The 14676-nt window shown below is 39.2% G+C and overlaps 1 long non-coding RNA gene across 2 annotated transcripts in view; it reads left to right on the forward strand.

Moving 5' to 3' along the window:
• The first annotated feature begins 4521 nt into the window (after positions 1-4521).
• The window catches only part of LOC122487753, a 124985-nt gene continuing 114830 nt past the window's right edge, over positions 4522-14676 (forward strand). Inside the window, exon 1 of one of the 2 annotated variants that reach the window (XR_006298458.1) lies at positions 4522-4681. This is a non-coding gene — a long non-coding RNA (uncharacterized LOC122487753). The remainder of the gene's footprint in view (positions 4682-14676) is intronic. The other variant, XR_006298460.1, reaches the window with a different exon arrangement.

The raw sequence follows: 14676 nt of genomic DNA on the forward strand, positions 1-14676 counted from the left end.
GTGTCTGAGTGGCTCAGCTGGGTAAGCGTCCAACTCTGGGTTTGGATTCCAGCTCAGGTCATGAACTCACTGGTTTGTGAGCTTGAGCCCTGTGTCAGGCTCTGCGCTGACAGTGTGGAGGCTGCTTGGGATTCTCTCTCTCTCTCTTTCTGCCCCTCCCCTGCACTCGCTCTCTCTCTCTCAAAATAAATAAACTTGAAAAAATAAAAATAAAGGAAAGGTACCCCAGCTCAGCATATCCAATGCTGACATCCTTATTACTAGTTCTGCTCTGTCAACAGCACCAAGAACAATGCCTAGAACATAGTGGGCAGTCAGTATTTATGGAGTCAAAAGAAGGAAGGAGGGGGAAAAGAAAGAAGTTGTGGCGGGAGAGCAATGCATGCGGAGGAAAGACTAAGGGAATTCTTAGGATTGTCGTGAACAAGGACCTGGGGGAGCAGCTATCCAGCAGGTCTGGAGATGAGCTGGGTCCAAATGAAGCAGGAAATCAAAGACATGCAGAAGGAAGTCCCCAAGGTAAGAGAAAGGCACTGATCAATTATCTCATGTGTTTGATTATATTGAGGAAAACACCACCTCTGGCAGAGAGTTTGGGAAATGAATACACGATAGTTTCAGAGAAAACCAGACAAAGAAAACAGCACAAATCACTCCAGGGATAACAGAAGGTTGAACAAGAAAGGAAATAAAATCAAAGAACACCAAGTGGCTCAGCCATGAGCAGGATTTATGTAGTCATAACAATGAAAACAATGAGAACTGATACAACCATAAAGTGTGGCCTGAACAAATTGGGCAGAAAAAGAGCAAGGGAACAATGTGTGTCTGTGTCTGTATCTGTGTTGTGGGAGCACGGACTAAATCCTGACATTCCATAACAGGAAATCAACAGAAATGTCGAAATCAGAGAATCCAGAAATAGTAACGTATATATAAAACTTAGAAATATGTTACTAAATAGCGAAAGAAATCGCTTAAATAATCGAAAGTCATTGCTTCCAGTTAATGGAAATGATATATACACATATTTGTTAAAGACTCTGAATTTCTACAACAGGTATTAAGTTATCAGAGTCCCCGTGTTTCATGCAACTCTTCCTTTATTTCTGGCTTCAGAAATAAACCCATGGCTAAGATTTTCTAGTCCTTTTTTAATGGCTGTCTAGTGGGGAGTCCCAAGCCTGCATCTTCAAGTTCTATGAATTTTAGAAATCAGTTGCGCTTATGACAGTTGGCCACTTTTTACAGGAAGGACCCTCACAGTATTCGTTTGCTAAATATCCTATTTGTTGTCCCACTTAGTGGGATGTTTATGAAACTTTCTTTTATAATAATCTTGTTCTCCTTCAGTTATTTCCCACTTCTCCTTGTTGTCTCTGTCCAATGTAGTTACTCCATTGTCACTTGTGAAATTCAAGAACCAAGGTTCCCAGGTGTAGAATTCCCTTGCTAATCTTCATCCCAATGGAATAGAATGTCCCATTTTTGCCTTCAATCCTTTTAGAGCTAATAGAGCTAATGGGTGCTTTCTTTGAAGAACAGTTTACCCTTTACCCTGCGTCAGGGTCATTGTATCATGTTTGTTGAACTGTATGGCTGAGTAAATTCTGTTTGGACTTCTTGCCAACAGAAATAAATTGCACATGTATCAAAGCAGAAGGGGGTATTGGGGTGTTTACACTACATTTTATTTACCATTTTAAAGGTAGAGCGTCTACATTTCCAACTCTCTTTTACAGCACAGGTTCTAGAGTTTGTAAAAATCACATGTAAGTCAGGCCCAGGTAGCAAACATAGAGATAGGCATCATTCTTAGTAGACTCGGGGTCATGTAGATCTTGTTGTGCACAAATGTTTTTGTTCATGACCAGCCCTTGGTGTTGTCCCCCTGCAGATGACTCCAAAATGATTTATATTTTCAGTTCAGTCATCTCTCTTCACCGCCAAACCCACAGCTCCATTTGCCTGCTGCTCAAAGATTCTGCCTGGTGATGTTGCCAACACCTCAAATTCAATCACCAAACTTCTCAGAAACAGAAATTAAGCTCTTTCCCCTCAGTGTTGTTCTTCCCACTCTGTTCTCGGGTTCTGCAAATGGCATCATAACACCTTCTAGTCACTGACTTAGACGCAGAGCCACTGCTGACCTCTGCCTCTCACATTCCCAAGTGGATTCTTGTCAAATCCTGTTGATTCTATTTCCATGGTGACTTGCTGACATTTGTCCTCTCCCTGCCATTCCTAATGTCACTGTCTGTCTTAGTCTGCTCAGGCCACCATAACAAAATAGCATGGACTGCGTGGCTTGAACAATAGAAGTCTAGCTCCTCACAGTTCTGAAGGCTGGAAGTCAGATCAGGATACCAGCATGTTCCAGTTCTGCTGAGGGCTCTCTTCCTGGCTTGTAGACGGCTCCCTTCTCACCAAGTCTCATGTGGCTGGCCTTTCCTCAACCTGTACACTTGGAAAGACTGATGCCTCTCCTTTTTTCTTTCTTTCTTTCTTTCTTTCTTTCTTTCTTTCTTTCTTTCTTTCTTTCTTTTTCTTTCTTTCTTTCTTTCTTTCTTTCTTTCTTTCTTTCTTTCTTTCTTTCTTTCTTTCTTTCTTTCAAGTTTATTTACTTATTTAGAGAGAGAGAACCAATGAGGGAGGGGCAGAGAGAGGGAAAGAGGATCTGAAGTGAGCTCTGTGCTGATAGCAGAGAGCCCAATATGGGGCTCAAATTCATGAACTGTGAGATCAGGACCTGAAGTCGGATGCTTAACCAACTGAGCCACCCAGGTGCCCCTCTCCTTTTTCTTATAAGACCACCAATCCTATTGGATTAGGACCCCACCCTTATGACCTCATCTAACCTTAGTATCCTACCCAAAACTCTATCTCCAAGTGCAGTCACACCGGGTATTTGGGCTTCAACATACAAATTTTGGGGTGAGACATTTCAGTCCATAACACTGTATGAGGCTGGGTTTTCATCACTTCTTGCTGGACTTTTCTCTTCTAATTAACCCCCTTGTCTCCAATCTTTCCCACTTGTAGTTAACACATTATTTTGAGAAATCTTTTCTAGGTACATTGCTGTTTATGTCACTTTCTTTTTAAAAATTTTTAAAAATGTTTATTCAGTTTTTTTAAGGGAGAGAGAGAGAGAAAGTGAGCAGGGGAGGGGCAGAGAGAGAGGGAGGCACAGAATTCAAAGCAGGCTCCAGGGTCCAAGCTGTCAGCGCAGAGCCTGAAGCAGGGCTCGAACCTGAGCACTTTGAGATTATGACCTGAGTGCAAGTCAGATGCTTAACTGTATGTCAGTTTCTGCTAAAAATGAACAAACAAATGAAAACCCCAAATAAAACAAAACAAAACAAAAAAACTTCCAATAGCTTTTGTTTCCTAAAGAATAAAGACAGACCTCATTATCATGAAATTCAAGGATGTTGATAATCTAATTCCAGCCGAATTTCCAAGCTCTAATTCAAAGTCCCCATCTTACCATTAATACCACAACCAAGCTGAAACCCTTTGCCTTTGTGTTTATTTGTTTTTTTATTTACTTATTTATTTTTAAGAGACAGAGTATGAGTGGGTCAGGGGCAGAGGGGGTGGTTAGAGGATCTGAAGCAGGCTCTGTGCTGACAGAGAGCCTGATGTGGGGCTCGAACTCACAAATGTGATACCATGACCTGAGCCAAAGTTGGACACTTAACCGACTGAGCCACCCAGGTGCCCCACACTTTGCCTTTCTATTAGCATGTATTTCAATTCCCTGCTCCCAAACCTTCGCTTACTATGTTTGCCCCACTTGGAAACACTCATTTTCCCCAGTCAAAAATCCTACTCTTGGTCAAATGCTGCCACCTTCCAATGAACACTTCTTTGATCCCTTGGCCAGAAGTAATCACTCCCTATTTTGTGCGTCATTTTGTACTTATAACTTTTTTATTTTATTTGTGGAATTTTGTGGTTCCCCCTCTGGAAAATAACCTGCTGGAAAAAATGGGTAAGGGCCTGGCTTGCATAGAGTACAGCAGAATGCTGGCCGAAACTAACACCTGCAGACATTCAGTGAATATTTTTTAATATGAACCGTGGATCTATTATAGGGAATTCTAATATTTCGTAGTCAAATTGACATGAGATAGTATTTAGATGAGTGATTTTCAAGCTATGCTAAATGGAGCCATATTCTATTCCATACCTCAGGCTTTGACAAAATATTTTTATTTGAAGAAAGGGTTTTGTTGCCAAATACTTTAAACCATTGATCTTATTCAACTCCTTCATTTTGTAAATGAGAAAAATGAGGCCAGATGGAGATTTAAAAAAATGACATTCCCAAGGTTTCCCAACTATTTAGTAGCAGAAACAGAGTCAGCAAGATATATATAAACTGTATCAGTTGGAAAGATGTATTTGTAGAGCAGCTTAGCGACCTAGTCTTTTAAGACATTACCCTGCTGATGGGAAAATCAAGATAACATCTGAAATGAATCACAGTAACTCAGTGAGGGCACTTAAGGTTAAATCTTGTAAAATCACTTCTTCCAGGCACTGTCTGGTACTTCAAGACTATGAAAGATTTTGTCTTCTCAGGAAATGTGTTGTTCACCATGGAGCTAGTAGAATAAACCAGTTGTCTTAAAAAGTTGGACACAAGCTACAAATCACATAAACTCTACAAAATGTAAGTATTAAGCAAAGATTTGGGCATATGGTATTCCCCATGATTTCTCAGGGACTATGTATAAGTAGATCATGCCATCATTAGAATATCAAATGCACTGCTTCTCTAGGCTTGCATGTATGATAATGTAAATGTTGTAATGTCATTTCTAGCTATTCCTTAGTTCTTGATTTTTTCAGTGACATTTCTTTTAAACCAGGCCCTAAATTCACAAGCTTTCCAAAAAATGGGAAAGGATTAAAAGGAACATGGAAAGCTACCAAAAGTATTGTTTTTACTGCAATGTGACTTTACAGCTTAATAGCAGCACAGACTGACAAGTCTTATCTATGTATTTAAATAGAACCTGCCACTTAAAGAACTAAGGGCTCTGTGAAGCATGCCTTTTTTGGCATGCGATAATCCAGGGAGGATGGAAAACTATTGGCAAGAGAGTTCATCATCAATAAGAATAATAATATGTTCCGGATGCTACTTCCTGAGCCAATTTATGTGTTTAGATTTGATTTCCTATTTTTGGAGCACATCCCAATGAATCAAAAATATTAATGCTGAGAGTTGCACTAAGAAAAATGAATAAGAATAAGCCTTGAAAGATATTTGAAATGCAACCATCTTCCAGGATTAAAAAATATGGAAAGTTACCTGTTTGCCGTAGATTAAGGAACATATTTCCTTTAGTTACTGGGGGTGGCTATCTGAGAGTAAATTCTCCCATGGAGTCGACATTATTTATAGCACCTATTCTGGGCAAAGGCACCGTGCTTGGAGTCACAGTTACACAAAGGGACAATTAGGATAGAAGTAAAATGTTCCCGTCTTTATATTCTGGTTGGGGAGACCGACGTTAAACAAAAAAATAGAAAACAAATTACACAATTGTGAAGAAATATAGGATGGTCAGAGAAAGTATAAACTAGGAGACCTAATTAAATTGAAGGTGAATGGAAATGCATCTTCTTTGTTTACTGCGGGTTACTTGTATTGGGTATAGACACCCCATCTTTTGCTACTAAATAGAGCTAGAGAATGTTAGCTGCTGGGCTGCCAGAGCAAGAGCAGCTGATACCATTATGCAGATCCCTGGCTCAGAGCCAAAGCTCCAGAGACAGCAGTTGGCAAAATGTAGCCATTTTCCATAGGACTACCTCCTTTAAAACACAGTCTCTCCACAGTGTGCAGTGCGGGGTCCTCCCCAGCCAGCTTTACTATCTAACTGCCAGAGCCTTTGATTCTCATGGAAAGTGGGACAGACAGGTTAGCGCTAGTCATAATAAAAACACTTGACAATCTATTTTTTCTTTTTTTTTTTTTAACTTTGAAGCTGCCAATGATTTAGTCATAAAACTTCATAAATATTTTTAACTGAAAACAATTTTTCCAGCTGATATAAAAAGAGAGAAAACTTGAAACATTCACAATCATAATAACATTTATCGAAAGACGATCTTTTCTCCTTTCATGATTTACATTTTATATTTATATGTTAATGAATTTCTATTCATTTGTATGGTTCAGATTTATTGTTAATATAACAGAAACCTGAATTTAAATATCCTCAACTCTTCATGCATTTTTGTTGTTGTTGTGCATTTTTATTTCTACTCATTTAGAGAGGACTTTTTTCCCAAGGCTTGGATGTACTATTTCTTTTTTTAATGTTTATTTCTTTTTGAAGGAGTGAGAGAGAGAGAGAGAGAGAGAGAGAGAGAGAGAGAAAGCGTGAGCAGGGAGGGGCAGAGAGAGAGAGGGAGACACAGAATCCAAAGCAGGCTCCAGGCTCTGAGCTGTCAGCACAGAGCCTGATGTGGGGCTCGAACCCACGAACCGTGAGATCATGACCTAAGCCAAAGTCGGATGCTCAACTGACTGAGCCACCCAGTTGCCCCTTGGACTCACTATTTTATGTCAAATCATTCCTTGAAAATCGAACTTATTTATGTGTCTTGTGTTCAGTATCCTCGGTCATAACCTCCTGATTGCTCTACCCGCTTTCTACTTCCTACTTTGTATTTAAGCAATATTTCTCTGAACAAAAGAATTCTGTTAACCTTCTGTTCTCCACTTATGACTTTCAGAAAACTTTGTTCTTCGGCTCTTCATAAAAAATTATTTCTGATTATCCATCTGTCTACAGTCATAGACCCCCAAGCACCTAGGATTTCATCATTATTTTCATCAGCCATCAAATTTCTATAGAGAGCTACCCCATATTCCTTTGATTCAAGGCCAGTCTCACTTGATTGGTTAGTCTCTTTCACTCATACTGTCTTGTCTTGTCTTGTCTTTTTTTTTTTTTTTTAAGTAGTCTCCATGCCGAGCATGGGACTTGAACTCACAACCCTGAGATCAAGAGTTGCATACTCTACTGACCAAGCCAGCCAGGTGCCCCATCTTTTCCTCATACTTTCTAAGTTTGAGTTCACGGACATCCCTTTTTGCCCCCACCCCCATTTTCTCCAGTCCGTCTAGAAGCAATTTCTCTTTCTTCCAGTAACTGGTTAGTTACCCAATCCTTTTCAGTTGCAGAAAAGTTGAACATATCCCTTTAAAATATGCATTTATCATTTCATGTCCTACCCCTAATGAATGTTCCTTCTCTTTTTTGGAAGTTGTAGGAGGAAGATTACAGTGTTCACATGCAGCATGAACTACAATAAAACCAGACAAAAGGAGCCCCAAATGCTTAATCCTGTGTTCAAATCCCAAACTCTCTCTAACTAGGTTTGAGTCACTTTGCCTTTGTGGATCCCAGCTTTTTCTATAAAATGATGGAATTGATACTAGATAATGTCTAAGGTTCTCTTTAAGTCTAGAGTTCTGTGATTCTATAGATTTCTCCATAGAAACACTTCACATGCTATACGCTGTACATACTTGTTAAAGTTTTAAACTCTATAGGAAAGCAACTCTGTCTAATATTCTTTTTATTTAATATCTCTTCCAGTTATTGTCTTTCGTCCTTTCTCCTCCTTTTAAACACATAACTCTTAAAATCCTAATGAAGATACTTCTTCCTTTGTCATTCTTTTTGTATTTTTTCTTCTTCTCTGTCTCCATTGCTCTGTAGTTGTTTACCCTGAATCTAGACCTGCATGTTTGTTACAAAATGAAAACAGAATCCATCTGGTCTTGTCATCATTACAATAATATGTGGACTTAAATCTGCTGCACAGTTTTTAAAAATAATATTTTAAATAATAATACACGAGATTATTTGGAAAACAAGAACACATAAAGAAAAAATTAGAATTGCCCCACACTCCCAATATTCAGAGATAGCAGCTATTATTTTTTTGAAGAAATTTGGCATCACATTTTATATATTATTTTCTCTTGATCCTTCGATGCACAAAACAGATTGCCTCCGCCATTTCTAATTCTGCCCTCTTTATTTATACAGCTTTACTTTTCCCTAAACAGTAGACTTCCAATCTTTAGTAACCCTCTACTTTCACTGATTATGCACAGAAATTTTTGCTTATTAATGTTTCATTGGCATTTTACCATGCGGTGTATTTTCAGTTTCTATTGTTATGCATATTGCAGAGGGTTGCATGAATATTCTTGCCTTATTTCAAGCTTTATCCATAATGTATTGGAATTCTAATCACATTTTCCTAGCGTTTTTATATATTTCACACGGTTAGAAGGCAACCCATATGCTGGCTCTATTTTTAAGCGATTTATGCCTCATTGTATTGACGACTGTCTCCTGAGACAAAGGCAGCTCTTCAGGCCCTTTTTGGTCACCCTGTTACTGGTTTGAACATACTGGAAAGTCAAGTCTATCATCTTCTTATTTGTAGCATAATTTTAGACCAGAGTTATGATTCTGTCACTTGCTACCACTATAGCCTTTGCAATGAAATTATGAAAAAATTTTAATCTGAATCCAAAAGTGTTGAGGACCTCCAATTACTGCTATTCTTTTGCTAGCTTCCTTAAATGAGATAGTCAAAAGCACTGGTGTCAGGGATTTTATTATTTCCCTTTTCTCCAGAATCAAACCAAATATATCTGCCAAAGGCTGATTTTGACAGTAGGGGAATTATTTGCAAATGTAATGGTAAGCCAATCTGTTCCAGGAACTCTCTTTTCCCTCCTGAACTTTATTATGCTTTCCAGCTCTCAGACGGTTGCCTGTGCCACGTAAAATTCAGTCTCCCATTAGGAAAATAAACCGTGCAATCCCAGAGCATTAGACAGAGTCCTGTTTCACCCCCTAAGACTTGCATAATCATAAGAGGCTCTCTTTTCAGAGCTGGATTGTGTGGATGGTCACCCCTAGGAGTCTCAGTGTCACTCACAAGATATTGCAGACTTCCTTCTCTGGGGAAAACAAACAGCATGAGGTAAACTCTGCTACTCGTTTCCTCTTTTCTTTTTACAGACACTTGTTTATTTGCTTACTTGCTTATTTACATTCTCACTTTGCTAGCTAGCTATGCAGCTGTCTATCCAACCATGGACCCTTTTCTCCTTATCTGACTTATGTGGGTTAGAATGTCTCACCCTGAAACTTGCCTGAGTCAGTGCCTCCTTCACCTTTCATCCACTTGCTTGCTCGTGTCTTTTTTTTTTTTATTAAAGACTTTTTAATGTTTATTTATTTGGGGGGGGAGGGGCAGAGAGAAAGGGAGACACAGAATCCCAAGCAGGCTCCACACCGTCAGTGCAGATTCCAAGGAGGGGCTTGAGCTCACAAACCTCAAGATCATGACCTGAGCCGAAATCAGACTTGGTTGTTTAACCGACTGAGCCACCAGGTGCCCCAACATGTCTTTAATTTCAGTGATTTCTTCTCCTCCTCGATTGATTCCCACTCTGTTGGCTGCCTCCTTGGTGTCACACACAGATTCCCCCCCACAACCCTGCCCGGCCCCAGTCTGCCGGCCTCCTCCTTGCCACTCTGTATCAAGATCTGATGTCGTTCCTCAATCTTACATATGCTGGTTCAGGCATTTCACTCCCCTGCTCTTCTGATTCCAAGCATGAAGCACAGCTACTCTCTTACCATACATCCTTGTTTTTTGGAAGCAAATTATTCCCTTTTATACTATACCATTCAAAAAAATTCAACTTCTTTTTTTTTCTTTTATCAAAGTAGAGATGGCACACAATGTTACGTTCATTGATGGTGATGGACACCTCGGCCTTGTGCTATGCTCACTGCAGTGTTCAGTTTTACTTTTCATGATATCCATGCGTCTTTAGTTTTGCTTTCCTCCTTTAATGTTTGTTGTTGAACCTGAGAAGATGAAAGCTGAATGGAAAAGGAATCAAGGATTACAAAAGAAATAATCCACATTTAGGATGAATGACATCCACCATGTATCAGAAGCAGCAGTTAGGGGCCTTTCAGCAGAAGGTTTAGAAAACCGCTCATTCTATATTAGATGTAACATAAAGCCACCGAAACAGAGGTTCACAGGGAAGCATTTATGCATAGCAAGGAGAGCTTGTGTAGGGGGCACCTGGCTGGCTCCGTCGGAAGAGCATGAGATTCTTGATCTCACGGGTCAGGAGTATGAGCCCCAGGTTGGATGTAGAGGTTACTTAAATAACTACCTAACTTGTGTCTTTTGTGAAGGCCCAAACCATAGAATTGACAAGATAGACAACCAATCTTCAATGAGATTAAAGCTTGTTGAGATGGGTTATGACTGTAACTTTGGTTATTTTATGGGGCCTTACTAGTCTCTGATAGCCATTCCCTCCCCAAATATTAAAATTGAACTAGCAGAATTTCTGTTGGCCTCCAGGCTCCCAGATCTTCCTACAAAGACTGTCACAAGAATTTTAGATAGAAGGATCAACTCTCAGTGCTTGGAGGCAGTTTTAGAGGAAAAAGAAGATGATAGAAAACAATAATGAAGAAAAGGTCTTTCTATATACATACATATATGTTTATTTGATATTAGTTGGATACACTCTCTTGGTTTCAGAGATCAATGCCATAAAAAGTACTCATATTCTCCCACAAAATCTTGTTCCACCATCGTAAATAGTATATTGGGCTTATGCAGACCATGATCTGACCTGAGTGGCACGTTATAAGATTTTAAACTATGAAATTTTTTTGTATTCATTTAGAAACCATGATATGCTATGCTTCAAATATGTTGATTTGGCAACTCCCCAACTCATCAGCCTTCTATGTTTTATGTAGTTGTTCTCTGAACAATTTTTGGCTGTGGTACATGAGAATATTTTACAAGCAGTGTTTTTTTCTGCCTATTCTTTCTCCCTTCTTTCTCTTTTTCTGCCTTCCTTCCTCTTCCTTTTTTATTAGTAAACTATTGCTGTATAACAAATTACCTTCAAGCTTAGCAGTTTAAAACAACGAACATTTATTATTTCATAGTTTCTCTAGGTTAGGAATTCAGGAGAAGCTTAGAGGGGTGGTTCTGCATCTGGATTGAAGTCAAGCTGTTATCTAGGGGCTATAATCATGTTAAGGCTGGGCCGGGGCTGGACAATCTGCTTCCAAGGTGGTGTACTTGAAGGGCTATTGACAGTTGGTCTTAGTTCCTCTCCATAGGATTGCTTGAGTTGCTACACAACATGGCAGCTGGCTTCCCCCAGAGCAAGTGTCCAAGGGAGAGAGCAAGGAGGAGGTCACATTTCCTTTTATGACCTAGTCTTGGAAATGATACACCATCTCTTCCATCGTAGTTTGTTGGTTAGAAGCGAGTCAGTAAATCCAACGTGTACTCAAGAGGAGAGGAATCTAGTTTTACCTCTTGAATGGAGAATTATCAAAGAGATTGTGGACATATTTTGAAATCACCACACCTACCTCCTTCTTTCTCTCTTCTTTGGAATTTTTGTTTGATTAAATAAAACTGTAGGACATCCATGTTGCTTTCTTCTTCAAGGAATCGAAATAATATCCCCAGGGGAAACCGAATAGCGGAGGACTGGGAACCAGAAAGCCAAATTTACTCTCAATTCTGTAGGTAAGGGACTTTGATTATGGATGAGCCACTGAACCTTACTTGCCTCAATTTTATGCATTGTTTAGAAGCTTGACACTCTTTAAGGTTCTTTTTAAGCTCATTTAAGTTCATTCTTTTAAGCTCATTTACTTCATTCATTTATTTTTCAGGAAAGTAATACCTAACATTTGTTCTTTCACAACCCCAAAGATTAAATTTGTAGTTCTTTGGGTCTCTATCACTATGTAATTAGTTGGCTACATATTTATGCTCCAGGCTTTAACTCCCATTGGTAATATATGGGTTTCCAGTCAACCCCAATATATATCAGGGTCCCAACAGGAAAGAGATGGCATGTCCAAAGGAGAAAATTAGGAAAGTTTAATAAAGAGATTGTTACAATGGTGTGGGCAGGATTTAGGGAGACCAACAAGGCACAGTGAATTATCTTGGGACTAGCAATGTTGGGGAACTGTTTCCATCCCAAGGCCCAAAAGGGGAAAAGGATGAGAGCTATTACCAAAACTCAGGAATGGAGAGGACCTTCCTAACAAGACCTGTGATCATTGGTCTAGAGAAGTAGCCTATTTGCAGTGACCCCATAAGGAGAGAGCTGGGGGATCAAATACCTGACCCTCATTTTCCTCCTCCCCTCTGATCTCTGATGTCCCATTCATTGGCCAAACCCAACCTTAACTGGCTAAGAGTAGATCTAACAAATGGAAAATAGGCAGAACATTCCCAAAAGAAAGTTAAAATTACACTTTGAACATGAAAATAGGAATAATTAAAACATTGTTGGTAAAATCAGACCTACATAGGAAAATCCCAACAGATTTTAATGCCCAGATATTAATCTGGATAATCTGCATATCACCATGGGAGTGGGGGCAAGACTTGATTGTTGATTATATGTAAGAAAGATTACAGTTAGTTAATTATATTATCCCATGTCTGGAGAATGAACGTGTACGTAAAAGTAAGGGAGTCTATAAAAGGGATATTGAGAAAGATAGAATAGGGCAGATCCTCTAGCAGTGGCCAGAGGGATGGTGCCCTGACCCATGAACACCAATATCTACTGTGAGGCAGGTCTTGACTGAAGAGTGTAGGTGACCACATGGGGTAACCACTGCTTGGTGACACTGGGCATTAAGATCATCCAGCTTACCACCACCACCACCACCCCCTTTGTTGTGATCCATTCTCTTCGAGTAATCTTGTGATGGTAATCTATTATGAAAGAATATACATTTCAGAGAGTACAAATATTCAAATAATTTCTATTTATTTTTATTACTGTAAGTCAATAAATTGACCTTCTGGTGCTTATATTTTTTCCTATGTCATCACTTCAGTCAGCCTGGCTAGGGAGTGTCCATCCCCAAGAGATGGAATTAGGCATTGGAGCAGATCATGTTTCTGTACCTACAAAGCCCAGAGATTGGGGAAACACCCTGCATGAAAATGAAGGCACCCTGGGAAGGCCTGCCATGTGCACTTACCCATGTTGGCATCTATCTCAGTTTATTGTAATTTATAATTGCTTGTTTCATTGTTTGTTGCTGGGCTCTAAGCAAGGTCGATCTTGTTTTCTGATTTATTGCCAGAAAACAAGATTAATAGCTATTTATGGAAATGAATGAATGAATGAACTTGTCAAGAATGAACTTAAGTATATGGATCTTTCCCAAAGTCACCTAACTGAAAATTTTCTTTAAACTTCAGCACCTTAAATTGTGTAGCTTATCTGGAACTCTGACTCTCCCTCGATTCTTGGTTTCCTCATTGAGCATCCTTCTTTCATCTTTCATGATTCCTCATTTGGAGCAGAATCCTAATCCCTTTTCATCTCTGACTCTCTCTCTCTCTCTCTCTCTCTCTCTCTCTCTCTCTCTTTCTCTCTCTCTCTCCCTTTCTCTCTCTCTCTCTCTATATATATATATTTTTTTCAACTTGTGCATTAACCTTTGTTATTCAGCTTCACCATACTGCTTTCACACCAACCTGCTTTCATCATATTTTCTTTTTTCTTTCCTCTTTTAAAAGAAAAAAAATTTTTAAGAGTTGTTTTGGTTTTTGTTTTTTGTTTTTTACATCCAAATTAGTTAACATGTAGTACAACAATGATTTTAGGAGTAGATTCCTTAATGCCTCCTATCCATTTAGCCAATCCCCCCCACACACCCCCTCCAGTAACCCTCAGTTTGTTCTCCATATTTAAGAGTCTCTTCTGTTTTGTCCCCCTCCCTGTTTTTATATTATTTTTGCTTCCCTTCCTTTATGTTCATCTGTTTTGTATCTTAAAGTCTTCATATGAGTGAAGTCATATGATATTTGTCTTTCACTGACTGACAAATTTCACTTAGCATAATACCCTCTAGTTCTATCCATGTAATTGCAAATGGCAAGATTTCATTCTTTTTGATTGCCGAGTAATACTCCATTGTATATATATACCACATCTTCTTTATCCATTCATCCATCAATGGACAAAAGAAAAAAAAATTTTTAGTGTTTATTTTTGAGAGAGAGATAGAGACAGAGTGCAAGTGAGGGAGGGGTAGAGGAAGACAGAGACACTGAATCTGAAGCAGGCTCTAGGCGCTGAGCTGTCAGCACAGAGGCTGAAACGAGGCTCGAATTCATGAACCATGAGATCATGACCTGAGCCAAAGTCTAAGGCTTAACCAACTGAGCCACCCAGGTGCCCCACTTTCCATTTTTTGTTTTTTTGTTTTGTTTTGTTTTGTTTTGGTAAGTGGGAGTTCAAAATTCCTGTTTTTTATTAGTTTTTCCTCTTTGCTTCCATTTGTCTTTCCATTTCTGTTCCTTCCCCCTTAATATCACTGCCTTAAGTTGTCTTTCCCATACTCCCACCCCTTGCCTTGTTCTGTTTACTCCTGCATCCGCATCAAGTGAAGCACAATTTTCCTCTTGTGTCTCACAGTCTGTAAGTTTCTGGTTATGGCTGTTGCCAAGTGCTCCTTTGCCTAACTGCTCTTTTCTGGCTCTGATACATTATATCTCACATGCCAGTTGTTTTTTTTTTTT

This window comes from Prionailurus bengalensis, chromosome A2, assembly GCF_016509475.1.
Source record: "Prionailurus bengalensis isolate Pbe53 chromosome A2, Fcat_Pben_1.1_paternal_pri, whole genome shotgun sequence".
NCBI lineage: Eukaryota > Metazoa > Chordata > Mammalia > Carnivora > Felidae > Prionailurus > Prionailurus bengalensis.